General features: G+C 51.1%; 1 non-coding gene across 1 annotated transcript; it reads right to left on the reverse strand.

Moving 5' to 3' along the window:
• Nucleotides 1-2,451: 2,451 nt before the first annotated feature.
• TRNAG-CCC (transfer RNA glycine (anticodon CCC)) lies at nt 2,452-2,524 on the reverse strand. Its single transcript has one exon. It is a non-coding gene; the product is annotated as a tRNA-Gly (tRNA).
• Nucleotides 2,525-5,536: the final 3,012 nt, after the last annotated feature.

Below are 5,536 nucleotides of genomic sequence, written 5' to 3' on the forward strand. Positions count from 1 at the left end.
TCCGGGAGTTGGTGATGGACGGGGAGGCCTGGCGTGCTGCGATTCATGGGGTCGCAAAGAGTCGGACACGACTGAGCGACTGATCTGATCTGATCTGATCTAGAGTTGAGGAAACTGAGGCCCAGAGAAGTTAAGAGACTTGCCCAAGGCCACACAGCCAGGAAGTGATGAGGGTCAGCACTTGAGCCCAGGCCCCTGACTCCAGAGCCCAGGTTCTGAACTGCCACATTTAGGCTGGGCAATGAAACCAGCCAGATGTGCAGGAAGTCCCTCGGTCAGCAGCGAACCGACAGTTCATAAGGGGGACAAGGGTTGAGTTGGAGGGATTGGTAGTGAGGTTGGGTCTGTTTCCTGGTCCCAACTCCCCACTTCATGAAGCCCCCACAAGGCCCCCTGCAGGCTGAGTCACCTTCAGGATGAATCGCCTCCCAGGGCCTGGTCCCACCAGCTCCAGACAAAGGTGCCCTTTGGCTGCTAAGCCCAGGTGATCTCCTCGGCGCCAGAGCTACACTAATCCTCTCGGGGCCTGGGGGGAAGGCTGGCCTCATGACCACCAGGACCTGGCTGGTCTCCGGGCTGAAGACAGCATTGACCTCCATGTGTGCACTGCCCTCTACAGTTCACAGTAGGCGTTGATCCTTGCTCTCTGGCGGGAGGGACGGGCAGGTGGAGAAAGGCGCGGTTGCCCTCTTTGCCCCACAAAGCTCCAGGCATGTTCCAGACATTTCCTCCGCAATCCTGGAAACCCTGCTGAAGAAGTGTGGTATTCTGCCCATTTCTCAGATGCCCAAACTGAGGGCCCAGAGAAGAAGGGATTGTCCGGAGCTGAGAGGCCAAGTGGGATCTGGGAACACAGGCGTGTGTGGTTCTTGGGGTCCCTGCCCGGAACCCTCCTAGCCCTTACAGGTGATCAGTTGGTCCAGGGCCTGGGTTCAGGCACCCGCTCACACCCCTGTGGGTTTTACCAACTTTCTGCCTTGTGGCGCCAACAGGGACCCAGGATGATGAGAGTAAAAATACCACCTACTGAGCACCTACTGGGTGCTGGGCCTTGTTCTCACCACTTTGCAAGATTAAACTCAACCTTTACAACATTCTTTTGAGGCCAAGTCACTCTGGTCACCATCTTGACACCAAAGAAACAGGCTTGGAGAAAACAGACAGCAGAATTCAAACCGAGCCTCTGGCTCCGAAGTCTGTTTTCCACTAAAGCACCCGCTGCAGATGGGAAAGTGAGTCCCAGAGAGGCGCTGGCTCAGGGTCCAGTGGTGCCACTGGCGAGGTTGGCAGGACACCTGCCTTCAGAGGCCCCACAGCCCTCAGACAGCAGGGAGGGAGCATCTCCCTGCAGAGTTCAGGGGAACGCCTGTTTATGCTCAGCCTGGCTTGAGAGCAGACTTCGGTGGGGGAGAGAAATGCCCCCTCACCCAGGAGAGCTCCTCAGGTGGGCTTCATGGGGAAGGAGGAGATGTCATCAATTAAGCACTGAGGTAGGGGGTCTTCCCTGGTGGTCCAGTGGTTAAGACTCCGCACTTTGAATGCAGGGGCATGGGTTCGCCCCTGGTCAGACAACTAAGACCCCATGTGCCATGGGGTGTGGCTAGTACGTAGAAAAAGAAACACGAAGGTAGGACCTAGGCCTGGGCTGGGGGCGGGAAGCAAGGAGGACTCAGATTGCTCCCCAGGTTGTGTGCAGTGATTGAAAGCATTCGTTCATTCATTCATTCATTTGCTACACTGGCATCTGTGCCTGTGCTGGGCTGGCAGTGGGGCACAGGCCTGGTTTGCCCAGAGCAAGGCCATCTCAATGGGGTGGCAGAGGGCCTTGGGCGTCCAGAGGGAGCATCCGAGTTGGGGGTTGTCACAGCATTCTAGAGCAGCTGGCATTTCTGCACTGTGTGACTAGCAGAATCTGGGGAAGGGTGTTCTTTGGCAGAGAGGGCACGTGCAGAGGCCGGGAGACAGGGAGGCTGGGGGCGGTGGTGGTGAGAGGAATGGGTGCCACTCGGTGTGGAAGGCAGATCCACCTTCAGTGCCAAGGGAGAGGTCTGGTCTGTGTCCTAGCAGGTCTTGGAGCGGGCAGTGGCTGCCTCTGAGGGGTGGGAGCAGGCGCTGACTGAGAAGGAACAGGAGGGAAAATTCTGGGGTGATGAAAATATGTTAAGATAGGGGTGCAAGCGACATACTGTATAACATTGTCACTATTTAAATAAACACTTAATATTTATGAATTTCACTGTATGTAAATTCTACATCTAAAGAAGAGGATCGTTATGGCATGCATGTTAAAGTGTTTAGAGGAAAATATATTGTTAACTGCAACTTTCTTTGAAATACATTTAAAAAATATTTATTTATTTTTACTTATTTGGCTGCACCGGGTCTTAGTCGTGGCATGCGGGATCTTTAGACGTGGCATGCGAACTCTTAGCTGTGGCATGTGGGATCCAGTTCCCTGACCAGGGATCGAACCCAGGGCCCCTGCATTGGGAGTGCAGAGTCTTGGCCACTGGACCACCAGAGAAATCCTTGAAATACGTTTTTTTTTTTTTTTTTTTTAAGATGGATTAATGGATGAATAGATACATAGTAAAGTAAGTATGCTATGCTAAGTCGCTTCAGTCATGTCTGACTCTGTGCGACCCCATAGACAGCAGCCCACCAGGCTCCCCCGTCCCTGGGATTCTCCAGGCAAGAACACTGGAGTGGGTTGCCATTTCCTTCTCCAGTGCATGAAAGTGAAAAGTGAAAGTGAAGTCGCTCAGTCGTGTCCGACTCTTAGAGACTCCATGGACTGCAGCCTACCAGGCTCCTCTGTCCATGGGACTTTCCAGGCAAGAGTACAAGAAAATACTAATGGTCGATGTAGCCGGTGGGTAGAATCTGACAAGTATATGGGTGCTCACTGCACAATCTTTTCAACTTCACTGGATGTGTGGACATTTCATAATGAAATGTTGGGAGAAAAACTTCTGCAGATCAACAGAAGCCAGTCTGCTTGTTCTCTTCACACTTGCCCCAAGTTTGAAGAGTCAGGTCCAAGTTTATCTCCTTGAATCCTCAAATCAGTCCTGTGAGGCAGGTATTCTACCTACTTAACAGATGGAAATATGTGATGAGAGGCAGAGAACAGAGGAGTGGCTGACCTAAGGTCACACAGCGAGTTCTGGGTCGAGTGAAGCTGAACCAGGGTCAGCTTGATGCTGAGTCTGGGTATGGTTCTCTGCCCTGGCCAGCTGGAGTGGGCAGTGCCTGCTTTCGAGCTGAAAACTAGATGCCTCTGGGGGTGCTTCCACTTCCCCCATCTGGGGTCCTTGCTAGGGTCTCTAGGAATGTGCCCAGAGCAGGGGCCGATAAACCCCAGCTCATGTGACACCATCCGGAGTTGCAAGTTCTCAGAATTAGCTACAAACGACCAGGGGCTGATAAACCCCAGCTCCTGTGACACCATGTGGAGTTGAACAAGTTCTCAGAATTAGCCACAAACCGCAAACCCTTGTGGTTTTGAGTCTCAGTGCCCAATGTGAGGAGCAAATCTAGATTCCGGTCTCTCATAATTACATGGTGTTTCCCTCCCTGGGTCAGGGAGCAGACTCTGGCTGCTATATAAGGCCAGCCTGCGACCAGATTCAGCTGAAGCAGAGGGCCCAGTGAACGGGACCTCTCAAGACCGAGCTGCAGGGACCTCCCGGGGGGTAAGGAGGTGCCCCCTTCCCTCTTCAGAGTCTGGGCAGGGGGAGCCCGAGGTCTGGGGAGGCAATGAAGTGTGTCCCAGACTGGATACCTGCCTGGGTGACCCTTTTCTGAACCTCAGTGATCTTGTCTGCAGCATGAGCATAGTCAGGAGACCTCTCAGGGATCAACAGAAGGGCCTGAGTCCCTTGAATGACATGGGTGAGCAGAGCTGCACTCATCTTCCCCAGGAATGTTGGGGTTGGGTACCCGGGACCTTTGCTACCTCCCTGATACTCGTTAGCTGTTTGCTGATGCCAGAAATCCCTCCTTTGATGCCCATCTTTTTAACTGAAGGTGGTGATCCCTCTTTGAACAGAGAATTCTCTGGGCAGGGGATTAGAATGAGGTGAGGAAGCCAGGGGGAAAAAATTCTTAAATATATGATACCATAATATTCTACTATGAATGAGTTCCCATGAAATTCTTCCTAGGGGAGCAGGGAAAGAATGGAGGGGCTGTGTGAACTTCAGGGGATGTAGGAGACAGGAGAAAGGGAAGAAGGTGCATATGTGTAGGGGGTTGAGGCCAACAACTTCATAGTTTGGCCTGGAAGGAACCATGTCCTGCTCTGATTCTCTGAGGCTGGTGAATGGGTAGACTGGTTTGGTGGAGTAATAGAAGTTTATTAGACATGAAGGCAGCAAAATAAAATTTCCTAGGGGTTGACCTGCTCATCCCCAAATGCATGCTTCACCCCTCCAATCTCATAATACTTCACATCCACTTCTTAGGGGTGTGAAATAATAGTCCCCCCAAAATAGCTACTGTTTATTGAGTGTCTGCTATGTACCAGATATGATGTGCTGGTGACTGCATGTATGTGCGTGCTAAGTCACTTCAGTTGTCTCTTTGCGACCCTATGGACTGCAGCCCATCAGGCTCCTCTGTCCATGGGATTCTCCAGGCAAGAATACTGGAGTGGGTTGCCATGCCCTCCTCCAGGGGATCTTTCCAACCCATGGGTCGAACCCACACCTCTTATATATACTGCATTGGCAGGTGGGTTCTTTACCCCTGGCACCACCTGGGAAGCCATGATGGTGACTAGGAAGCTGTAATTCAAAAGGTCAAATCTTTTTTCTAAGGATTAGAATCCAGAGAGGTCTGATCTAGAGCCCTTCATCTTAATGACATGATGATGGAACAGTCTCCTCCAAAGAGATAGGAAGGGGTATTTGCTAGCTGGCTGGATGCATGCAAGTGTGGCTAGGTGAATGTGTTGACAGGTGGATGGACTGATGGAAGGATGTATGGGTGATGGATGTATGAAAGGAAGGAAGGAAGAAAGGATAGGTGGATGGATATAAGATCAGCTTGCTGGTTGGTTGGGTCATGTATAGATGATGGATAGATGGGAAGAAGGATGGATAGATGGATGGATGGATGAATAAGAGGGGGAATGGATGGTTGATGAGTGGGTGAATGGATGGGTGGATGGGGGAATAGAAGGATGGATGGATGGGTGGTTGGGTAAACAGATGAGTAGATTTCTCTAGAAATCTCTGGAGAAATTTCCCCAGAGTCTGCCTTCTACTAATTTGCTATTTTGATTGGAATCCCCAATAGAGTATTTTTTCTCTATTCCTGAAGCTCCATTTGTAAATTTTCATCTGGGGAGATATTAATGAAACATCTATGTTATGGAACAGTTCAGTTAATGATATGTCCAGATTGACTGCAATTTGAAAAGCTCAGAAGGTGGCATCAGGAACTCTGGGCCTGCCTTATTCTATGCCCTTGGGTGATTTCCCCTGTTTCTGGGCCTCAGGGTCTTGATGTGACTCTTGGTGGGTTGTGAAGG

The sequence above is a fragment of the Bos taurus genome, chromosome 13 (assembly GCF_002263795.3).
Source record: "Bos taurus isolate L1 Dominette 01449 registration number 42190680 breed Hereford chromosome 13, ARS-UCD2.0, whole genome shotgun sequence".
NCBI lineage: Eukaryota > Metazoa > Chordata > Mammalia > Artiodactyla > Bovidae > Bos > Bos taurus.